This window comes from Aethalodelphis obliquidens, unplaced genomic scaffold (genome assembly GCF_003676395.1).
Source record: "Aethalodelphis obliquidens isolate GAN/ISIS:26980383/991018 unplaced genomic scaffold, ASM367639v1 scaffold80, whole genome shotgun sequence".
NCBI lineage: Eukaryota > Metazoa > Chordata > Mammalia > Artiodactyla > Delphinidae > Aethalodelphis > Aethalodelphis obliquidens.
Genome location: NW_020838024.1, coordinates 2,113,077 through 2,137,016, shown reverse-complemented (window position 1 = coordinate 2,137,016; position 23,940 = coordinate 2,113,077). Strand labels below are relative to the sequence as shown.

The window sequence follows — 23,940 nt, the reverse complement described above, 5'->3', positions numbered from 1 at the left end:
GAAATGTTTTCCCCTATATCCTTTAAGGACCCAGTTTCTAAGAATCTCCATTGAACCCTATGATTATTTTTTTCCTGCATTGAAAGAAAATCTGCAGACATGTGTTTCAATTTTATCTAAACTAGATTTTTTTTCCTTACAAGATGTAAAGGTTTTACTGAATATTCTTTTTTTTTTTCAGTTGTTTCAAAAACAATTGAACTAAGGTTTCAGAAGCATCTAAATTCATATACGGATAGTTTTGTAAATAACCAGGCTTGGAGACATATAAATAAAACCAGAATAGAAGTGAAAAAAAAAGTTCTTCTGGAAATTATACACTGAAGGATAAATACAACACCTATTTGTGCCTGTCAGATGAAGAAAGAGGTTACCGATTATTCCAATCCTCGGCTTTTAATGAGAGAGGAATTTATTCATGCAAACATACATGCAGTAAATGTGTGCCACTTCTATTTGTGAGCACATCTGGTTCAGAAATAGAAGAATCTAGTAGTCAGACCCACCTGCAAATTCCCCAATCTACACAAAAAAGACAAACCACACCCATCACGCCTAATAACAAATTCTTTTTGCATCTGGTTTGACTGAACTTGAAAAAGGATGCCTGTTCTCATATTGTATACTCTCATTCCAGAATATCTCTCTTTCATTCAATTCACCAGGGACTCTGTGGGTGGGAGTCGAGAGTGTAGATGTCAGAACTGATTATCCCAATCCCACCACTGTATATTTTATAGTGAGAAAAAGACAGAGAGCAGCTGGGTGAGAAGTAAATTAAGTGTGCAATATCTATGTATATATAAATGAAAATAAAGGGGTTTGAAAGAATATGTAACAAATGGTTAATAGGACTGGAATGCCTTAGTAAGGCACACATGTGGCAGATAAATCCAGGGACCAGCTACTTCAGTGAAGTTTCTGGGAGCCCAGACTGGAACATGCCAGAATGTTTCCTCCAAAAAGTGAAAGAAAAGGTGGTGTACTTTGCACCACTTCCCACCAAGGAAGAGGCACAATGCTTAATAGGCCTCCCGGGATTTGGAGGCAACATATACCACGTTTAAGTGCATGGTTCCCATCCATTCGCTAAATGACCCTCAAGGCAGCCTGCTTTGAATGGAGCAGAGAGAAAGAGTAGCTCTCCAGCTGGTCTAGGCTAACATGAGTCCCTTCCAAAAACATATCCAATAGAGTTTGAAATGTCTGTGGCAGATCTGAAAAGCTGCATTCCAAGAATTACTGCCCAGGCTCCCAGAGTTTCATAGGAAAGCCATGCCCTCCTGAAAACTAACAATTTTCCTTCTGAGAAACAGCTTTTGGCTTGCTTGTGCCCTAGTAGAGACTTAATACCTACCTGTATTAGTTGCCACTGTAACAAATTAACACAAATGTAGTGGTTATAGTAGGGGCAGTCGTGGCCACCCAAAGAGCAAGTCCTAATTCTGGAATCTGTGAATGTTACCTTATAAGGAAAGAGGGTCTTTGCACATGTGATGAAGTTAAAGATCTCGAGATGGGTTGATTATCCTGGATTATCTGGGTGGGCCCTAAATGCACTCACACATGTCCTCAGGAGACAGAGGTAGAGGGAGATTTGATAAAGAGGAGATGACACCCACAGAGGAGAAGACAACGTGAAGATGAAAGCAGAGATTGGAGTGATGAGACCACCCGCTTCAAAAATGCCCGCAGCCCCCGAAGCAGAAGAGGCGAGGGATGGATACCCCCTATAGCCTCCAGAGGGCGGGTGGCCCCGCCAACACCTTGATCGTAGCCCAGTGATACTGACTGGAGACTTCTGGCCTCCAGAGCTGTGAGAGAATAAATCTGTGATGTTGTAAGCCACCAAGTTTGTGGTAATTCGTTAGAGTAGCCACGGGAAACTAATACAACGGCTTAAAACAGTGAAAATTTATTCTCTTACGGCTCTGGAGGTCAGAAGTCTGAAATCAATTTCCCTGGGCTAAAGTCAAAGTAGTGGCAGAAGGACTGGTTCCTCCTGGAAGCTCTGAGAGGAGAATCCATTCCCTTGCTTTTTTCTTGGCTTCTGGTGGCTGTGGCAGTTGGTTTCGGGCCCTAGGTTTCTGGCCCCTTTGTCCTTCTTCAAAGAGCATCACTCCAGTCTCTGCTTCCATCATCCCACTGTCCTTTCCTCTGACTCTGACTCCTCTTACATTCTTCTTATAAAAAATGTTGTGATTACACTGGGTCCATTCACATAAACTAGGGTAATCTCCCCATCTCAAGATTCTTAACCGCATACACAAAGTCCCTTTTGCCACAGAAGGTAACATGCCCAGGTTCCAGAGATTAGGAGGTGGATGTATTGAGGGACCATTATTTAGCCTACCACACTATCTAACCACTGGATTTCAAGGGACTATGCAACCTGACGTTCCTGTCATGAGCTGAGGTGTCTCCTGATCCAGCAAACCCTAAATTTGTATGCAGCTGCACTCCATCCTCTAGGAAAAAGATTAGGCCCAAGCAGGTCCTGAAGACACCAGCATTTTTCACAAACATATGGTTTACATTCTTAATATTCCTAGTCTTGATGCACTGCCACATCCTTCTCATCTAATCAGTTATGACAATTGCCTGAGGAATAACAAATTTAAAGCAAGGTTTTTAAAATTATTCTGCATACTCTGTTGGCACCTTCTGTAAGTGGAATGTCTCAGCATCACAGTGCCATGCAGGTGAACTATGAAGGGTAGTGAGGCAGATACATTCTTTCAGTGCAGAGAACTTTGAGAAGTACATGTGTTTATCCTCTGCTTGGAAATGGAGATGCCCCAAAGTACAAATCAATATCAATTAACGGGCAAGGGTTATGAATTTGCCTAGATGGTTAGGGTCTTGGAAGGAACAAGAATGAAAAATTAGAGATGAGGAATTCTGGGGAAGAGGTACGTGATGGTGGGGTAGAATTTTATTTTCCAAAGATGGCCATGCCAATGTGTCCCATATTACATGTGCTCCTTACAGTGTGACATTGACACCCCTCCATAGAGAGATGAGGTCTATGTTTCCTTTCTCTGAGTCTGGGCAGGTCATGGCAGAAGCAATGTCATATGACTTCTAAGCCTATCATAAAAGGCAATACAGCTTGCTTCTAGTCCTCTTGGGATGCTCACCTTTGCAACTCAGTGACCATGCTGTGAGGAAGCCAAGCAGCCAAATGGAAAAGCCACATGTAGACAGATGTTCCAGTCTCAGCCCCAGCTGAAGACCCAGCCTACAGCAGCATCAACCTCCAGGTATGTGAGTGAGCAGGCCTTTGGATTAATCCTACTCCCAGCCCTCAAGTCACTGCAAGTGACACTAAGTAGAAAAGAGATGTGCTATTCCTGTGAGACCTGCCTAAATAGCAGATTCATGAGCAAAAAAATGTCTTCAGCCATTAAGTTTGGGATGATTTGTTACATGGCAATAGATAACAGATAGATAACCTCTCAGACTTGGCCCAAAGTGTAAAATTATATGTGCCCTTATGAAGGCTAGCCAAAAGTCAACCACTGAAGATGAGGCTCTCAAAAATCTGGTGGACAGGTACAACTGTTTGGGGATATTAGTCAGATTTTTTCTCCAGCCAACCTGTACTTGTCCAATGGGCTTATGAACAGGTAGCCAAGCTGGGAGGGGTGAACTTTGTCTCACCAATGTTGATCTGCTTGGTACCCACTGCTAAGCATTGCCAATGGCAAAACCCAGCAATGAACCCACAACGTAGTACCATAAACTAGTACCTGGAGGCAAGCTGACTACATGGGAAACCTTCCATCATAGGGAAGCAGAGACTGTCCTAATGGAATGGAGATGTATTCCGGATACAGATTATCTTTCCTCCCTGTCATATTTCTACCACACTAACTAAATGTCTTGTTCACGAAACTACTGACCAAAGAACTAAAATGTGCAGAAAAATAAGGTATGTGATAAATCGATACCTATGGCAATCACTGATCTTACCATGTATCCCATCACCCAGAAGCAATCAGTCTTATAGAACAATAGAATGACTTATTGAAGACTTGCTTATGGTGTCACCTGGGAAATAACACTGAATTAGGTTGGAATGCTTTCCTACAGGGTGGGATATATACTCTGATCAAAAAATCAATAAGAGGCCAAGATGGAATAATAGGGACCCTACTTACGCTCACATCTGTAACAACAACAAAAGGACACGGTGTTTGAAAAAACAGTCTTGAAGACACTGGACATGAGGCAATAAAGGATAGTGATCGCTGAGAAACAAGAAACACATGAGGTAAACCCTATGATTGCCCTAGCTTACTGGCTTGAGAGAGTTTCTAGGCTGTGGTGCAGGGAGGAGAAACCCAGGTAGAGTTGGATGGAGTCTCTGAGTTAAGAAGAAGGAACTGAGGGCTCAGGGAGACTAAGGTGACAGAGTTCACATGACAGAATACCAGATAGGAGAGAGCTGCACATATAAAAGAACCCCAGAGATCTACAGAGGCTACTCCTTTAGTATTCAGCACATCTCATGTGTGTGAGGAAAATGCCTTAGGCAAGAGAAAGGAGTGCCTAGTGCCTGCATAGGGTTTGAAACAGTGCTCACCAACCAGACTGGAAAACCTCATAATCCACAGGGCATTGGGTAGAATACTGTGAAGGTTCTTGCCTCAATAGTGGGAAATAATTAGCCCTAGACTGACCCTAGCTTAACAAATCCTAAAAGCAAGACTCTAAAGAATCTAAATGTGTTAAGTAACTTACCTATGTTGAAGAACAAAGCTCAGGAATATTTCTAGAAATACAAAAAATCCGGCACCCAATAAGTATGCCTTCCTGTACTGCAGAGGCTAGAAACCTAAAAACAACATTTCTCAGATTCCCTAACAGCTGGGATCCTGAAGACGCGTTTTTCTTTGGTTCTTGTTTTGTGTTATATTTTTGCCAACCAGATATATTTTCATGTGACTTGGAAGGCAAAAGCGTAGCAGAGACTTGTTGGGTTTTTTTTTGATACTTTGGTTGATGCTATGGATATACATAATGTTTGTTTGTTCATTTTTCTGCAGTCACATTCCCCTATCCATGTAGGAAACTTTGTGGGTATTGTAGCAGTGGCAATAGTGGCAGAGGCTTCCTGATTCATTCAGCAGAGCTCACTGAAGTCAGCAGTTTCAGGGCGAGCTTCTCAATTTTTCACTTTCCTAATAGTGGCAATGGTAGCAGCTCCCCTTATAGGTGAAAATAGTGGTATTATTCTGCAAATATGGCCTAAATATCATTCCTCTAGTCCTCTCAACAACTTATATTATACCTCTTTTAGCTTAAAACAGCTGGAATTAGTTCCGTTTCTTGAAAAAGAATCCTCCTATAGGAATTTGCATTAGTTATCAATTGCTGTGTAACAAATTGCCCCTTCCCCCAAATTAAGTGGCTTATAATAATAAATATTTATTATCTCACAGTTTCTGTGGGGCAGGACTTTAGGAGCAGATTCACTTAGTGTTTCTGGCTCAAAGCCTCTTCTGTGGTTGCAATTAAGATATCAGACAGGACTGCAATCATCTGGGGTGGGAGGATCCACTTCCAAGGTGGCTCACTGACAAGCTGCTGACAGGAATCCTCAGTTTCCACTTACTCTTAGCAGGAGGCTTCACTTCCTCACTGCATGGGTCTCTTCATAGGGCTGCATGGGTGTCCTAAAGATTTAGCAACCAGCAAATCCCCCCAAAGAAAGCAGTCCAAGGGAGAAACCAAAGAGGAAGCTGCAGTGCCTTTTATGACTTTGTCTCCTAAGTTGTGGGCTATCACTTCTGCTTTATTCTATTTGTTAGAAGTGAATCTTTAAGTACAGCCCACACTCAAGGAGAGGGAATTTAGGCTCCACTCTTTGAAGGGAGGAGTGTCAAAGAATTTGTGGACATATTTTAAGCTGCCACATAATCTTCTACAGATGTGAAAGTGTATTATTTTGTATAAATTTTATGCAGTTTGCATATAATATGTAACACTTGCAAAATACTTCTCATCATTAGTAACAATTCCAATAACCCCAAATAAGATTATCTCTTCCCTTTTGGCAACTGGTCACATTTATTTATTCTTTCTTTTATCATCCTAATTTTTCTCCTTCAAAGGCAAGTTTTCATGCAGGTCAATTTGCCTCTCCTTACTCAAGCTAATGTAAAGATAAGATTTGTCCCCATAGTCACTATTACCAGTGACAACAGACCTACCTTTTTTATGAGTGAAAAATAAAATTCTACAATTGTTTCATGACAGGAATCCCCACAAGTAATTAAAATATAGGTAGGTCACTTTAAAAGTGTCAGGGTAAGGGAGTAAAAAGGGCTTGAATTATCTTACTGAATTCATTGAAGAAGTGAATCAGAACAAATAAGAATAATTTCAATTTATTACATAATTTTTAAAGAAGCAGTAAAATTATTTTTAAAGGGGTCCCCTGAAAAAAAGCATGCCCTCCCTTTTATGAACAGAGACCACCCTCATGCAACAGTAAACTTGGCAAGATATTTCAGAATTATTTTGACAAAGCAAAAGAAAAGTTCCTAATGAAACTATAGTTATGTCACAAAAATGGAGAGACTGCATTAAGTATTCATATTTGTTTTAATGTCCCAAACCATGACTTTAAAATTTTTAAAAATTTAAATGCTATGTATGTTCCATAATTCTTTCCACAGGTCCCCATGTCAGTAAAGGTAATATAGCACTTCACACAGTGTCCAGAAACAAGCATAGTTATTGGTGTAGAATAAGTGCCCACTAAATTTCCTTGTATTAATTAATGAATTAATGTAGCTAATGAGAGGGAGATCTGTCACCTGAAGAAAAATAGTATCAGCCTGGCTGGCAATCATTTCAAAGTTAATTAAAAATCTTCCAGCTCATTTCACTTGACCTGACGGGTTTTCTTTTATGTCCTAAGTGTGTGAGCCCATAACAATTTTCAAGATTCATGTGCAAGGTACCACAAGATACAGCCCACATCCCCACCCCAACCTACCTAATAAGTGGAAAATACTAGAACATGAAAGATAATAACAAATGAAGTAGGGATGCTGAATTCTAAAGATATATTCCCAGCACAGGTATCATTACATTCTTATTACTGATTTGTCTTTTCAAAGTACTTCATGCTGGTCTCCCTGTACCTGGTTGGCTTCCTATCGCTGTTCTTGAATCTTCTTTGCTTGAGATGCATATATGTAGTTTTCATTTTAAAAGCTAAGATAAAGGGGCTTCCCTGGTGGCGCAGTGGTTGAGAGTCCGCCTGCCGATGCAGGGGACACGGGTTTGTGCCCCGGTCCGGGAGGATCCCACATGCCGCGGAGCGGCTGGGCCCGTGAGCCATGGCCGCTGAGCCTGCGCGTCCGGAGCCTGTGCTCCGCAACGGGAGAGGCTACAACAGAGAGAGGCCCGCGTATCGCAAAAAAAAAAAAAAAAAAAGCTAAGCTAAATGGTGCTATAATGAAAAGCACTCTGTGAGATATGAGTGCATTTGACATGGGCTTTAAAGGATAGAAATGACCTCAACAGATACATGGAGCCAACAGATGGCATTCACTGTAGAAGGATGAGGATAAGCAAAGGTATGGAGACTGGGAAGTCAAAACCTTTTCAGCACTTAGATACCCTTTGATTCTAAGTAAATAATGCTACCAATTGTGAAAGGAGGTATATTAAAACACACCTGTATGTAGGTACACACCTGTTAATTTTGGAGAATGCAATAGCCTTGACTTAGGTAAGCCACCCATCAACCAAAACAGGGAACGCCCAAGGAAGTATGAGTCATAACATTTTCTTGACTATTTACCTGTAAAGTCATTGGTCAAATGTATTGTTTAATACACACCCACACACACCCCAATAACAAAAAGAGTCATTTACTTTTTGACAAAAGGCTATCGTCAGGGCATAGCTATGAAATATGAGGAATCTCTAATAATCATACTATGAATACTATCAATACCTGGGGAAGATATGGCGACTGCCTCCACAATGTCCTCTCCAAATGGCTTCCAGAATCTAGTCTTCCTGGTAGGATGTGGCAAAATGATACCCTTGACCCTAATTGTAAGGAAGGTTAGACATAGTCTAGTCTCCAAGAACAGTTGTGACAGCAATTTCTCTGGTAGTACTAGACAATGGCTCATAGTACAGTCCTCTAATTACGTGTATAGCTCCTCAGAAAAATAAAAAAATATGTTTTTGGATCTGACAAGCTCAATAAAGGACGTCTGCGATTCAGATTGGAGTGTTGATTCAGCTCACACATTAAATACACATGTCTATTTCTTCAAAAAATATTTACACATCTACTAAATGTTAGTCACTGTGCTAGGTGATGGAGCAGAAAGAAGAATAAAAAGATGCATAAGACTGAATTCCTCCCTCCAAAGGAATTTACAATCATACAAGGGAAAAACAAGGGAGAAAGAAAGCATGGAGGGAAAAGTTCACCTGTGACTCTTTAAATTTATATTTTTTATTTTTATCAAACACATGTATTTGATTCTTTGACCAAGTAGTTCTATAAGGCTTTCCCTATCTCCTTTAACGTTCCATTTAATAAACACAAATGTGTCATTCTTCCAAAAGGTGCGTGGAAGAGACAGCACAGATTTCTAACATGGGGTTAGTATGGAAAGAGATCGTCTGTTTGAGACTCTCCTAAGTAGGAGGGTTTGCTTGGGAATCACCATCTGGCCTAAATTTCACTAATATGAAGAAAAACCCATTAATCTGCATAATACTAAAGCATGATCTTTTCTTGTTTTCTAGACATCATCTGGAAGGAACTGATAATTGAACATGCAGAAAATCCCCATGTGGATAATCAAGAATTGGTTGCAAATGTATTGACATGTTTCCTAGATGACTGTGATTTCTCCTGATTCTCCCAACTCACTTAAAAAGATGACAATTTAGGAAATAAATTAGAGGTCAATCTTAAATTAATGGCCTAAGCATGACACTTACTTTGAATGTTTGAATTGATCATGTGTTCTTTGTTAGTAATAAAAATATTACTTTTAAAATAGTATTAAAAAGTAGTATTTTTAAGTATTAGAAATTTGAACATATCTTGAGGAGGAGATTTATAAATAATGTATATATTTCATATTTTATAATATATATAAAGATACACTATAGTTATTCATTTTATTTATTTTTTCCAGCTTTATGGGTATACTTGACAAATAATTCATTTTATTTAAATTAAATGCATTCCATCTACTACCACCTACATTCTTCAGGCTAAATACTGTACTAGACATTCTTATCATCATAGCAACTCTTTGAATTAGATATACATAGGTCCATTTTATTACTCAGAAAACTGAGGCTCAGACTCCTGGGATAAGATGGGAGACTGAAACTTCTTCAAAGAAATTCTATCTTACTTCACCTAACAGAATGATCAAAAAACTTACTAGCAACCACCAAACTAAAAAAGGTGTTTAAGCTAATGCTACAGACCTCAGTAACAGGTGTCCAAAGAAAGAAACAGGAGATTCAGGAGCTGAGCAAAGGAGCAACTGGATCACCTCCTAACACCACCTCCACCATCCAGACATTTTAATGAATCCTGAGAATTCTCACTTATCTCAAGTCCAGAGGAAAGCAAACTGAGCAACCATCCTTGTCTTCCTCTTCTTTTTTTATAATCATTCTTTTCAGTAAGGAGCTATGGAAACTGGAAAAGAAGAGGATAAAACAAGGAAAGTGAATAGCGAGGCTGGTTTTCTTTAGCCAGTTAACAAATGAAGCCTTCAGTGCTGTACATAGTCTGCCCCATTGGAACGGTACACATATCCAAAAGAGGTGGAGTGAAACTTGGTTCTCAGCAAAACCTACGTGCTATAACACAGACACCACCTCCTGCCACACACAGTCACACTACAGGCCACATTTCCTCAAGATAAAGAAGAGAAAATGGAGAACAAAACCCCCCAGATCCACATGAAAATTCAGAGGGAAAACGTGGTCTCAGAGTTGAAAGAAAGTCAGGAAATCTCTTGCATTATATGGGAGCAAATAGCTCCCTAGTCAGGGAGCTAGATCCCGTATGCCGCAACTAAAGGTCCTGCAGGTTGCAAAGAAGATCCCGCGTGCTGCAACTAAGACCCGGTGCAGCCAAATAAATAAATAAATATTTTTAAAAATATATTATTCTGAGAAGGGGTCTATAGACTTCACCAAAGGGCCAAAAGGGTCTATGGCACTAAAAGTACCCCTACAGTCGTATCTCAGAAAAGCCTGCAGCTCCTCCAACATTACATGACGTGTAGAAAAGACCCATGCAAGTAAAGGATCGTGAAGTTGAATCTTCATTAGTGTTACAACAAATTGATCACTGGTTGTAGCTGAAACAGCATTTTCAAATGAGAGATAGAACCTGAGTGTTGATCTTGTCCGAATAACAAGATAGGGCTCCTGACACTATGGAGCAGTCATACTGTCACTAGAATGCCTCCCCAGAATTCCATGCGAGAAAGACACAGTCTGTCTTGCTTAAGCTACTATACTTGGGGTCCTCTTTTTACAGCAACCTAATCTGCTCCCTAACTAATATATTACTTTTTCAATATAACTCCCAAGAGATAAAATAATTTCCCACCACTGGCAATAGAAAGATGGATGAAGAAGGAGAAAAGAGCAGAGTTTGAGGCCAAAAAGGACCTTACCATTCATGGTAACCCAGAATTTAACCCACTGACTCCTAGTAAATGGTAGAACTGGGGAGATTTACATACTCATTATTAGCATTTTCCTTCACAGTATCTAATCTCCCTCAAATATCGAATCTCTTACAAATACAAATATTCAAGTGAAAAAATTTTTTGACATTAACCCCATAATTGCAATGAAAAATATACCTAAATTTTTAAAACTTTTCCATCAAAAAATGAAAAGCGTCTCCAATATTTGTTCAGCCCTGCAACAAAAGTAACATCATCATTCCTTACTCAAAACTCTCCAAAATCTTCATTTTATGACACTTTAAAAGATGAAAGATTTCATTAAAAAATCAGTGGATTTTTGGATGAAAAATCCTAGCATGAATTTATACCTTGCCCAAAGTTGTTTGATAATTGCTTTGGAAATTTGAACTCTGGGTATTTTGTTCCTTTAATCTAAAAGCAATCAGACCAGAAGTGATGAAACAACTGGTAGTCTGAGCACACCCACTTCCCAGGTGGTGCTCCTGCTGTGGATACCGTGAAGTGGGTTCAGTAATTTAACCACATCAGAGAAGAAAATAAAGCTCAGGGATTCTAGGGCAGCCATACATCACCTCCAAGAGCATCCATGGGAAAACGGGGAGGCCTGGACCGTCCCCACCTGGCACCCTCAGGACAGAGCCTTGAAGAAAAGGCTTGAAAGCTACAAGCTGTGTGGCTGACAGGGTCTTGGTGTTCCGGAATGGTGTCAGGTCTGAGCCTCTGAGGTAGGAGAGCCGAGTTCAGGACATTGGACCACCAGAGACCTCCCAGTTCCACATAATATCAGTCGGCGAGAGCTGTCCCAGAGATCTCCATCTCAAGTTAAGACCCAGCTCCACCCAATGGCCAGCAAGCTCCAGTGCTGGATGCCCCAGGCCAAATAACTACCAAGACAGGAACACAACCCCACCTTAGCAGAGAGGCTGCCTACAATCATACTAAGTTCACAGACACCCCAAAACACACCATGGGATGCAGCCTGCCCACCAGAAAGACAAGATTCAGCCCCACCCACCAGAACACAGGCACCAGTCCCCTCCACCAGGAAGCCTACACAAGCCACTGAACCAACCATACCAACTGGGGGCAGACACCAAAAACAATGGGAACTATGAACCTGCAGCCTGTGAAAAGGAGATCCCAAACAGAGTAAGTTAAGCAAAATGAGAAGATGCAGAAATACACAGCAGATGAAGGAGCAAGGTAAAAACCCACCAGACATAACAAATGAAGAGGAAATAGGCAGTCTACCTGAAAAAGAATTCAGAGTAATGATAGTAAAGATGATCCAAAATCTTGGAAATAGAATGGACAAAATACAAGAAACATTTCACAAGGACTTAGAAGAACTAAAGAGCAAACAAACAATGATAAACAACACAATAAATGAAATTTAAAATTCTCTAGAAGGAATCAATAGCAGAGCAAATGAGGCAGAAGAAAGAATAAGTGAGCTGGAAGATAAAATAGTGGAAATAACTACCTCAGAGCAGAATAAAGAAAAAGGAATGAAAAGAATTGAGGACAGTCTCAGAGACCTCTGGGACAACAGTAAATGCACCAACATTTGAATTACAGGGGTCCCAGAAGAAGAGAAAAAGAAAGGGTCTGAGAAAATATTTGAAGAGATTATAGTGGAAAACTTCCCTAACATGGGAAAGGAAATAATCAAGTCCAGGAAGTGCAGAGAGTCCCATACAGGATAAACCCAAGAAGAAACATGCCAAGACACATATTAATCAAACTATCAAAAATTAAATACAGAGAAAAAACATTAAAAGCAGCAAGGGAAAAGCAACAAATAACATAAAAGGGAATCCCCATAAGGTTAACAGCTGATCTTTCAGCAGAAACTCTGCAAGCCAGAAGGGAGTGGCAGGACATGTTTAAAGTGATGAAAGGGAAAAACCTACAACCAAGACTACTCTACCCAGCAAGGATCTCATTTAAATTCGACAGAGAAATTAAAACCTTTACAAACAAGCAAAAATTAAGAGAATTCAGCAACACCAAACCAGCTTTACAACAAATGCGAATGGAACTCCTCTAGGCAGGAAACACAAGAGAAGGAAAAGACCTACAAAAACAAATCCAAAACAATTAAGAAAATGGTAATAGGAACAGACATATCAACAATTACTTTAAATGTAAATGGATTAAATACTCCAACCAAAAGACATAGTCTGGGTGAATGGATACAAAAACAAGACCTGTATATATGCTGTCTACAAAAGACCCACTTCAGACCTAGGGACACACACAGACTGAAAGTGAGGGAATGGAAAAAGATATTCCATGCAAATGAAAAACAAAAGAAAGCTGGAGTAGCAGTTCTCATATCAGATAAATAGACTTTAAAATAAAGACTATTACAAGACACAAAGAAGGACACTACATAATGATCAAGGGATCAATCCAAGAAGAAGATATAACAATGGTAAATATATATACACCCAACATAGGAGCACCTCAGTACCTAAGGCAAATGCTAACAGTCATTTGCCTTATGGCTGTTAGCTAAAAGGGGAAATTGACAGTAACACAATCATAGTAGGGGACTTTAATACCCCACTTTCACCAATGGACAGATCATCCAAAATGAAAATAAATAAGGAAACACAAGCTTTAAATGACACATTAAACAAGATGGACTTAATTGATATTTATAGGACATTCCATCCCAAAACAACAGAATACACATTTTTCTCAAGTGCTCATGGAACATTCTCCAGGATAGATTATATCTTGGGTCACAAATCAAGCCTTGGTAAATTTAAGAAAATTGAAATCAAGTATTAATTATCTTTTCTGACCACAACACTATAAGACTAGATATCAATTACAGGGAAAAAAGCTGTAAAAAATACAAACACATGGAGGCTAAACAATACGTTACTAAATAACCAAGAAATCACTGAAGAAATAAAAGAGGAAATCAAAAAATACCTAGAAACAAATGACGATGAAAACACGATGACCCAAAACCTATGGGATGCAGCAAAAGCAGTTCTAAGAGGGAAGTTTATAACAATACAATCTTACCCCAAGAAAGAAGGAAAATCTCAAATAAACAACCAAACCTTACACCTATAGCAATTAGGCAAAGAAGAACAATAAAACCCCAAAGTTAGCAGAAGGAAAGAAATCATAAAGATCAGATCAGAAATAAATGAAAAAGAAATGAAGGAAACAATAGCTAAGATCAATAAAACTAAAGGCTGGTTCTTTCAGAAGATAAACAACGTTGATAAAGCACTAGCCAGACTCATCAAGAAAGAAAGGGAGAAGACTCAAATCAACAGAATTTGAAATGAAAAAGGAGAAGTAACAACTGACACTGCAGAAATACAAAGGATCATGAAAGATTACTACAAGCAACTCTATGCCAATAAAATGGACAATCTGGAAGAAATGGACAAATTCTTAGAAAAGCACAACATTCCGAGACTCAACCAGGAAGAAATAGAAAATATAAACAGACCAATCACAAGCACTGAAATTGAAAGTGTGATTAAAAATCTTCCAACAAACAAAAGCCCAGGACCAGATGGCTTCATAGGCGAATTCTTCTCTAAAAAACATTTAGAGAAGAGCTAACACCTACCCTTCTCAAACTCTTCCAAAATATAGCAGAGGGAGGAACACTCCCAAACTCATTCTACGAGGCCACCATCACCCTGATACCAAAACCAGACAAAGATGTCACAAAAAAAGAAAACTACAGGCCAATATCACTGATGAAAATAGATGCAAAAATCCTCAACAAAATACTAGCAAACAGAATCCAACAGCTAAAAGGATCATACACAACGATCAAGTGCCGTTTATCCCAGGAATGTAAGGATTCTTCAATATATGCAAATCAATCAATGTGATAAACCATATTAACAAATTGAAGGAGAAAAACCATATGATCATCTCAGTAGATGCAGAAAAAGCTTTTGACAAAATTCAACACCCATTTATGATAAAAACCCTCCAGAAAATAGGCATAGAGGGAACTTACCTCAACATAATAAAGGCTATATATGACAAACCCACAACCAACATCGTTCTCAATGGTGAAAAACTGAAACCATTTCCTCTAAGATCAGGAAAAAGACAAGGTTGTCCACTCTCACCACTATTATTCAACATAGTTTTGGAAGTTTTAGCCATAGCAATCAGAGAAGAAAAAGAAATAAAAGGAATACAAATCGGAAAAGAAGAAGTAAAGCTGTCACTGTTTGCAGATGACATGATACTAAATCTAGAGAATCCTAAAGATGCTACCAGAAAACTACTAGAGCTAATCAATGAATTTGGTAAAGTAGCAGGATACAAAATTAATGCACAGAAATCTCTTGCATTCATATACACCAATGATGAAAAATCTGAAAGAGAAATTAAGGAAACATTCCCATTTACCATTGCAACAAAAAGTATAAAATACCTAGGAATAAACATACCTAAGGAGACAAAAGACGTGTATGCAGAAGACTGTAAGACACTGATGAAAGAAATGAAAGATGATAAAAACAGATGGAGAGATATACCATGTTCTTGGATTAGAAGAATCAACATTGTGAAAATGACTACCCAAAGCAATCTACAGATTCAGTGCAATCCCTATCAAACTACCAATGGCATTTTTCACAGAACTAGAACAACAAATTTCACAATTTGTATGGAAACACAAAATCCCCCGAATACTCAAAGCAATCTTGAGAAAGAAAAACAGAGCTGGAGGAATCAGGCTCCCAGACTTCAGACTACACTACAAAGCTACAGTAATCAAGACAGTATGGTACTGGCACAAAAACAGAAAGATAGATCAATGGAACAGGATAGAAAGCCCAGAGATAGACCCACACACATATGGTCACCTTATCTTTGATAAAGGAGGCAAGACTATACAATGGAGAAAAGACAGCCTCTTCAATAAGTGGTGGTGTGAAAACTGGACAGCTACATGTAAAAGAATGAAATTAGAAATCTCTGTAACACCATACACAAAAATAAACTCAAAATGGACTAAAGACCTAAATGTAAGGCCAGACACTATCAAACTCTTAGAGGAAAACATAAGCAGAACACTCTATGATATAAATCACAGCAAGATCCTTTTTGACCCACCTCCTAGAGAAATGGAAATAAAAACAAAAATAAACAAATGTTACCTAATGAAATTTTTTTTTTTTTTTTTTTTTTTTTTTTGTGGTACGTGGGCCTCTCACTGTTGTGGCCTCTCCTGTTGCGGAGCACAGGCTCCGGACGCGCAGGCTCAGAGGCCATGGCTCACGGGTCCTGCCGCTCCACGGCATGTGGGATCTTCCCGGACCAGGGCACGAACCCGTGTCCCCTGCATTGGCAGGCAGTCTCTCAACCACTGCGCCACCAGGGAAGCCCCCTAATGAAATTTAAAAGCTTTTGCACAGCAAAGTAAACTGTGAGCAAGACGAAAAGATAACCCTCAGAATGGGAGAAAATATTTGCAAACGAAGCAACTGACAAAGGATTAATCTCCAAAATTTACAAGCAACTCATGTAGCTCAATCAAAAAAACAAACAACCCAATCCAAAAATGGGCAGAAGACCTACATAGACATTTCTCCAAAGAAGATATACAGATTGCCAACAAACACATGAAAGGATGCTCAACAACACTAATCATTAGAGAAATGCATGTCAAAGCTACAATGAGGTATCACCTCACACTGGTCAGAATGGCCATCATCAAAAAATCTATAAACAATAAATGCTGGAAAGGGTTTGGAGAAAAGGGAACCCTCTTGCACTGTTGGTGGGAATGTAAATTGATACAGCCACTATGGAGAACTGTATGGAGGTTCCTTAAAAAACTAAAAATAGAACTACCATATGACCCAGCAATCCCACTATTGGGCATATACCCTGAGACAACCATAATTCAAAAAGAATCATGTACCACAATGTCCATTGCATCACTATTTACAGTAGCCAGGACATGGAAGCAACCTAACTATCCATTGACAGATGAATGGATAAAGAAGATGTGGCACATATATACATATATACAACGGACTACTACTCAACCATAAAAAGAAACGAAATTGAGTTATTTGTAGTGAGGTGGATGGACCTAGAGTCTGTCATACAAAGTGAAGTAAGTCAGAAAGCGAAAAATAAATAACATATGCTAAGACATATATATGGAATCTAAAAAAAAGGTTCTCATGAACCTAGGGGCAGGACAGGAATAAAGATGCAGCCATAGAGAATGGACTTGAGGAGACATGGAGGGGGAGGGGTAAGATGGGACAAAGTGGGAGAGTGGCATGGACATATATACACTACCAAATGTAAAATAGATAGCTATTGAGAAGCAGCTGCATAGCACAGGGAGATCAGCTCGGTGCTTTGTGACCACTTAGAGGGGTGGGTTAGGGAGGGTGGGAGGGAGACACAAGAGGGAGGGGATATGGAGATATATGTGTACATATAGCTGATTCACTTTGTTATACAGCAGAAACTAACACAATATTGTAAAGCAATTATACTTCAATAAAGATGTTTAAAAAAAAAAAAAAAGATAGTGCAGGGCTCCCTAAGACTAAGAATTGGCAAACTAGGCTGGTAGGCCCCTTGCCTGAATTTATAAAAAAAATTTTATTGGAACGATTTAAAAAAAGAAAGCAATAGACCGACTGATGGACGGACGGCTGCCCGGGACAGAAAGGCTAAATTGATTACCCACTCAGCACAGCATCTTACAGGAAAAGCATAGCACTTCCTAGAGGAATATGAGCATAACAGGAAGGTTTCATTGACTCTGAATTAAAATTTTAACCTGTCCCCTGAATAGCTACAGGATTTGGAAGCTGAATCAATGTTATCAGATGAGTTAGAATTCAAACCAGAGCTCCTGTTACAGTTTGTTCAGAATACGTCCATCCCACTGGGACAGGGACTAGTAGAATCAGAAGCTAAAGACATTACTTGCTTGTCCCTCCTTCCAGTGACTGAGGCCTCATAATGAAGTCGGCTAATGTTTCCAGATAATACTCTAAATATACTAACTCCTCCAAGGAGGTTCCTTACTGAGCTGTGTTGAGAAGCCTTCAGGTGAATGTGGGTCCAGACAGAGAAGAGAAGAGGGCTCAGATTGTACAGAAGCCTCCGGAGTCTTTGTCCACTCCAGAGTCTCTTAGCTTGTTGCAAGATCTATAGCCAAGTGATAGCACTTCTTTTATTCTTCTTAACCTACCAAGAGTCTGGGCTCCTTCAGCTGAACACTTCGTGTTTGTACAAGATGAGGCAAAGGATTCAGGGAATGATTTCTTCTCCAGTGAGAGCACAGACAGTAGCATTCCATGGATCCTCCGGGTTCAGGAGTTGGCCCATGACAGTTTGATTGCTGCTACTCGTGCACAACTGGCAAAGAACGCGCAAACCAGCAGCAATGGAGAAATGTCCTCCTTGGTTCTGATGATGGGCAACCCCAAGATTCTGGGCCCCTTCCTCAAATGGAGAAGAAGCTAAGTGTACAGTTGAAGGCTGTGACCAGACATTTGTGTGGCCAGCTCACTTTAAGTACCACCTCAAAACTGATTGAGGGCTTCCGTGGTGGCGCAGTGGTTGAGAGTCCGCCTGCTGATGCAGGAGACACGGGTTCGTGCCCCGGTCCGGGAAGATCCCACATGCCGCGGAGTGGCTGGGCCCATGAGCCATGGCCACTGAGCCTGCATGTCCGGAGCCTGTGCTCCGCAACAGGAGAGGTCACAACAGTGAGAGGCCCGCGTACCGCAAAAAAAAAAAAAAACTGATCGAAATGACGCTCCTTTATCTGCCCTGCAGCAGGTTGTGGGAAAAGCTTCTATGTGCTGCAGAGGCTGAAGGTGCACATGAGGACCCACAATGGGGAGAAGCCCTTTATGTGTCCTGAGTCTAACTGTGGTAAGCAGTTCACTACAGCTGGAAACCTGAAGAACCACCTGCGCGTCCACACAGGAGAGAAACCTTTCCTTTGTGAAGCCGAAGGATGCGGCAGTTCCTTTGGTGAGTATTCTAGTCTTCCAAAACATCTGGTGTTTCAGTCAGGAGAGAAGCCACATCAGTGTCAAGTCCGTGGGAAGACCTTCTCTCAGAGTGGGAGCAGGAATGTGCATGTGAGAAAGCATCACTTGCAGATGGGAGCAGCTGGGAGTCAAGAGCAGGAACAAACTGATGAGCCACTAATGGGCAGCAGTTTGCTTGAAGAGCCTTCAGTAACCAGTAAAAACCTGGTGTCTGAATTCTCAGCCCAGCCTTGGTGGAGAGTCCTTGAAACTACCGAATACCGATTCTATCCTAGGAGTTGATGATGAGGTGCTCACTGAAGGATCCCCATGTCCTCTGTCTTCAGTGCCTGATGTGACACATCATTTGGTGACCATGCAGTCATGGAGGCACCCATGTGAAGTTTCTGTCTCAACTGCCATAGATCCACAGGAGTCACTAAACCAAGGAGATCTAACTGACAGACAGACATGAGCATGGGCGCTGACTTCTCTGATCCCAGAGCGCATGTAGTGGGAACAGGACGCTTATGGCTCACAGTCTGCCAGAACCAAAATTAATCTGTGAAGGACAAGACCCCACTTTTGCCTCTGTTCATCTTTCCTGGCCTAGAAGATGAATGTAGGAGAGCTTCTCTTCGACTACCATCTAATTCAGTCAAGGAAGAAGCAGTGAATGTGGGCTGGGTCACTGTACCTACCTCTCTTCCCACTGCAAAATTTTGGGATAGGCTTATCCCAAAAGTGAATCTGATTATGTGTTGGCTGAAGTTTCTCAGTAAGACTGTTGAGGGAAGGTTTTCCTTTGAAGAGTTTTCATCGCAGACTGAGCTGTCTTTTCACGTGCGTGAACTAAATCCTGCCACCAACCATAAAACTTCACCAAGAAGTTGAGCTTTCAAGATGCCTTGTTGCTTTGTAGAAAGGAGTGATGTCAGTTCTGTTGTGACATTCTCCCTTTAGCAACCTGAGTAAGAGACTCTCTGTCACTGGTCTGCAAAAACATTAATTACTTCAATTCCTGCTTGCTCCAGGCTGAGGTACTATCTTGTCCTAAACACCTCTACTTGGCCACTTTGCTTTCTTTATGGAACATACAGTAGCATGTTTAGAGGTTGTTTGATTTTGCTTTTTGGGTTTTTTTTTTTAAGTTAAAAATCACATGATTCAGAGGTTCAATTGTTTTTCCTTTAAAAAAAAAAAAAACAAAACGAAACAGCCAGTCCAAAAAAAGGAAAAGCAATATATACATCAAGTTGACTTTGTACCTGTGATCTGATCCTAATATTTCCTGTGGCTATTACTTTCAGATGATGTACCTCATCCATTAAAGTTCTCAACTCACAAGAAGCAAATGCCTATCTTTTTAGAAGTTATATATCAGAGATGGTTTCTCAAAGAGGAGTTAACTTTTTAAAAAAATTTTTTCCAAAACACTAACTTTCCAAATGGACTCTCTTTCCCCAGTAGCTGTCAAGGAACACATGGTGAGTCTCCAAGTTCACAACCAGCCCAGACTCTTTACTTGCCTAAAAATGAAGATCCCAAGAATCACAACTAGATAGAGAAGACCTGTGGTCCTTCTTCCTGAAATGTCCTTGCCTAACCTCTTGGCTTGGATATCCCCTCTTCATCTTTCAGAGCCTTTGTGTTCTTGCATCTCCAATAGCCCCAGGTGGAATTAGCTGCTTTGTCTTCTGTTTCCATAGCACTTGAGTTATGTCCCTGTTTCAGCACTTGCTATCTACTATTTGAATCTGTTTATATGGCTGTCTCCTCAACTAAATTGAGTTCTTCAAGGTTAGGGCCAGAGTGGTCAGTCCTCTGGGTGATGCAAGGATAATGTGGGTGTGGAATCACAAAACAGGAGCCAGGGAGAACAAAGTTTGATAGGGAGAGTGGGAGGCACAGTCCAGAGTAACTCCTCACGCCAACCTTCACCTGCAGTGACTTTTTCCTTTTAATCTGTTCAGTTTTAATGCAGAAGGTTAAAGGCGTAAGGTTCAGGGCCAAAATATTTACCAATTTTAGTAAGATAATTTTCTTGTACAAAAATCAAGGTAATCTAAGGTTTATCTCCAACTGTGCCTTTAACCCAGGCTGACTCATCACACATTGTGTAACCAGCACTAGCACTCAGTAAAATTGAAAGCTAGGTCCCATGCTTCCTCTTCTAGCAACTGTCTTCCACCCTTTCACTTTGCTTTTCCTGAATTTGTTCTTTGCTCCCACAACCTGCCACACGCCCATCTCAGTTTATCACACTAGGACTTCCTGATTTTTTTCCACTGGAAATCACTGGGACTGAAGCCTGGTCCATTATCAGGCTTCATAATGCATCTCTGCAACTCAAATCCCACATCTCAGTGATTTGGAGGAAAGCTGAAGAGATGGCATTGCTCTTCTCCTCAGAAGAGTCGAGGCAGGTATGCGTGGCCTCACATAGAACATGGAGCCCCACCAGGAAGGCTCCATGAGTTGCCGGGTCTCATTATGTGGTACTTATAATGCCCTCATCTGAGTGGACAGTCATCCCAGTGAGCTACTAGGTGGGATAACCCGTCTGTATCAGCCACCAAAGAGGATCCTAATAAGGAAAACAACTCTGCAGATATGAGACACTGTAAGACTGAATTCTCTACTTTCTATTCTTCACTCAGATTAGGAAGAAACACCCCTTCATGATCAGAAAGAGGGTCCCCTCCTCAACCTTAATTAGGCTCCCCCTACTGGGTGGGGGCATGTGGAATGTCATGAATGACATCAAATGCAGAGGCCCAGTTTGGGAATTATTGTGAATGATTCGTATGGTCCTTCCCAGAGGTCTCTGCTCTCATCTGGTGAATCATTCAGGTTTTAGTACAGACAAGGAAATCTCTCTAGTTATTTTTTTCATTTTAAAATTATTTTTAATTGTGGTAAGAGACATACAACGTAAAATTTACCGTCTTAACCATTTTTTTAAAAAATTAAGTAGAGTTGGGACTTCCCTGGTGGTGCAGTGGTTAGCAATCCACCTGCCAATGCAAGGGACACGGGTTCAAGCCCTGGTCCGGGAAGATCCCACATGTCACGGAGGAACTGAGCCTGTGTGCCACAACTACCGAGCCTGCACTCTAGAGCCCATGAGCCACAACTACTGAAGCCCGCGTGTCTGGAGCCTGTGCTCCACAACAAGAGAGGCCAGCGCAGTGAGAGGTCCGCACACCAGAACGAGGAGTGACCCCCGCTCACCGCAACTAGAGAAAAGCCTGTGCGCAGCAGCGAAGACCCAACACAGCCAAAAATAAATAAATAAATTTTAAAAATGTAAGTAGAGTTGATTTACGACGTTGTGTTAGTTTCTGGTGTATAACAAAGTGATTCAGTCATATATATATATATGTATGTATAAATATATATTCTTTTTCAGATTCTTTTCCATTACAGGTTATTACAAGATAGTGAATATAGCTCTCTGTGCTATGTAGTAGGACCTTGTTGTTTAACTATTTTATATAAAGTAATGTGTATCTATTCATCCCAAGCTCCTAATTGATCCCTCCCTACCCCTTTCCTCTTTGGTAACCATAGTTTGTTTTCTATGTCTTTAACCACTTTTAAGTGTACAGTTCAGTGGTATTAAGTACATTTACATTGTCGTATAACCACCATCACCATCCATCTCCAGAACTCTTTTCATTTTGCAAAACTGACACTCTGTACCCATTAAGCAATAATACCCCAAACTCCCTCTTTCCAGTTCCTGGGAATCACCATTCTATTTTTTATCTCTTTGAATTTGATTACCTTAGGTACCTCACATAAATTGAATCATGTAGTATTTCACTCAATGTAATATCCTCGAGGTTCATCCATGTTGTAGCATGTGTCAGAATTTTCTTCCTTTTTAAGTCTGAATAATATTCCAGTGTCTGTATATACCACAGTTTGTTTATCCATTTGTCTGTTGATGGACACTTAGATTGCTTCCACCCCTTGGCTATTGTGCATAATGCTATAAATATGGGTATACAAGTCTCTCTTCAAGTCCCTGCTTTCAATTCTTTTGGGTACATATGCAGAAGTGGAATTGCTGGATAACATGATAATTCTATTTTTAATTATTTGAGGACCTCCCATACTGTTTTCCATAGCAGCTGTACCATTTTACATTCCCCAAAACAGTGTGAAAATGTTATAGTATCTCCATATCCTTACCAACACTTGTTATTTGTTTTGTTTTTCTATAGTAGCCATGCTAATGGATGTGAGGTTGTATAGTTATTTCAAGCAGAAAGGGAATTAGATAAAAATTGTTTGAAGTACTGAAGCAGCAAACTCTATACTGAGCTTCCAGAATGATTCCCAGAACACCATAAACTGATCCACTAGGGAAGCTATTACATTTGTCACAATTACAAAAGAGGGAACCAAAATGTTATTGGAACTACTGAGTTCAATAATAATCTACCATTACTGTCATACCAATTAACTATGACTACAACAACAACACTTAACATGACCACAAATCTTCATTAGCCTTACTTACATCAAGAGGTATTTATAGCTCATGAGCTTGTGGTTGGCTGATCTTGGCTGGGCTTGTGGTTGGGCAGCTCAAATGAGGCAGCTCTGCTCCATATGTCTCTCATCTACCTTCTGGGGCCACTGGGCTTATGGAGCAGGTTCATCTCATGGTGATGTCAGAAGCGACATCAGATGTGTAAAAAAGAAAAGTGGCAGAACTTAAAAGACAGATCTTGACAGCAATGAAATGCAAAACAGTAAATATTAGTACAGCACCTGTTATGGTTAAAGGGTCCAGTAGGACCAATTTTTAAACAAAATTTTCTTATTTTAAAACATTTAATTTTAAAATGCATAAGACACCTGCCTTTTATTTTTTTATTTTTTAATACATCTTTATTGGAGTATAATTGCTTTACAATGTTGTATTAGTTTCTGCTGTACAACAAAGTGAATCCACTCTATGTATACATATATCCCCATATCACCTCCCTCTTGAGCCTCCCTTCCACACTCCCTATCCCACCATTCTAGGTCGTCTCAAAGCACCGAGCTGATCTCCCTGTGCTTTGCAGCAGCTTCCCACTCGCTATCTACTTTACATTTGGTAGTGTATATATGTCCATGCCTCTCTCTCACTTTGTCACAGCTTACCCTTCCCCCTCCCCATATCCTCAAGT

General features: G+C 40.3%; 1 long non-coding RNA gene and 1 pseudogene across 1 annotated transcript in view; one reads left to right on the top strand and one right to left on the bottom strand.

The window, feature by feature from the left end:
- LOC113612650 (uncharacterized) overlaps window positions 1-23,659 on the bottom strand; it is an 82,643-nt gene extending 58,984 nt beyond the window's left edge. The window contains exon 1 of the long non-coding RNA XR_003429918.1: window positions 23,283-23,659. This is a non-coding gene — a long non-coding RNA (uncharacterized LOC113612650). The remainder of the gene's footprint in view (window positions 1-23,282) is intronic.
- LOC113612649 (zinc finger protein 410-like) lies at window positions 17,423-19,473 on the top strand (annotated as a pseudogene).
- Window positions 23,660-23,940: the final 281 nt, after the last annotated feature.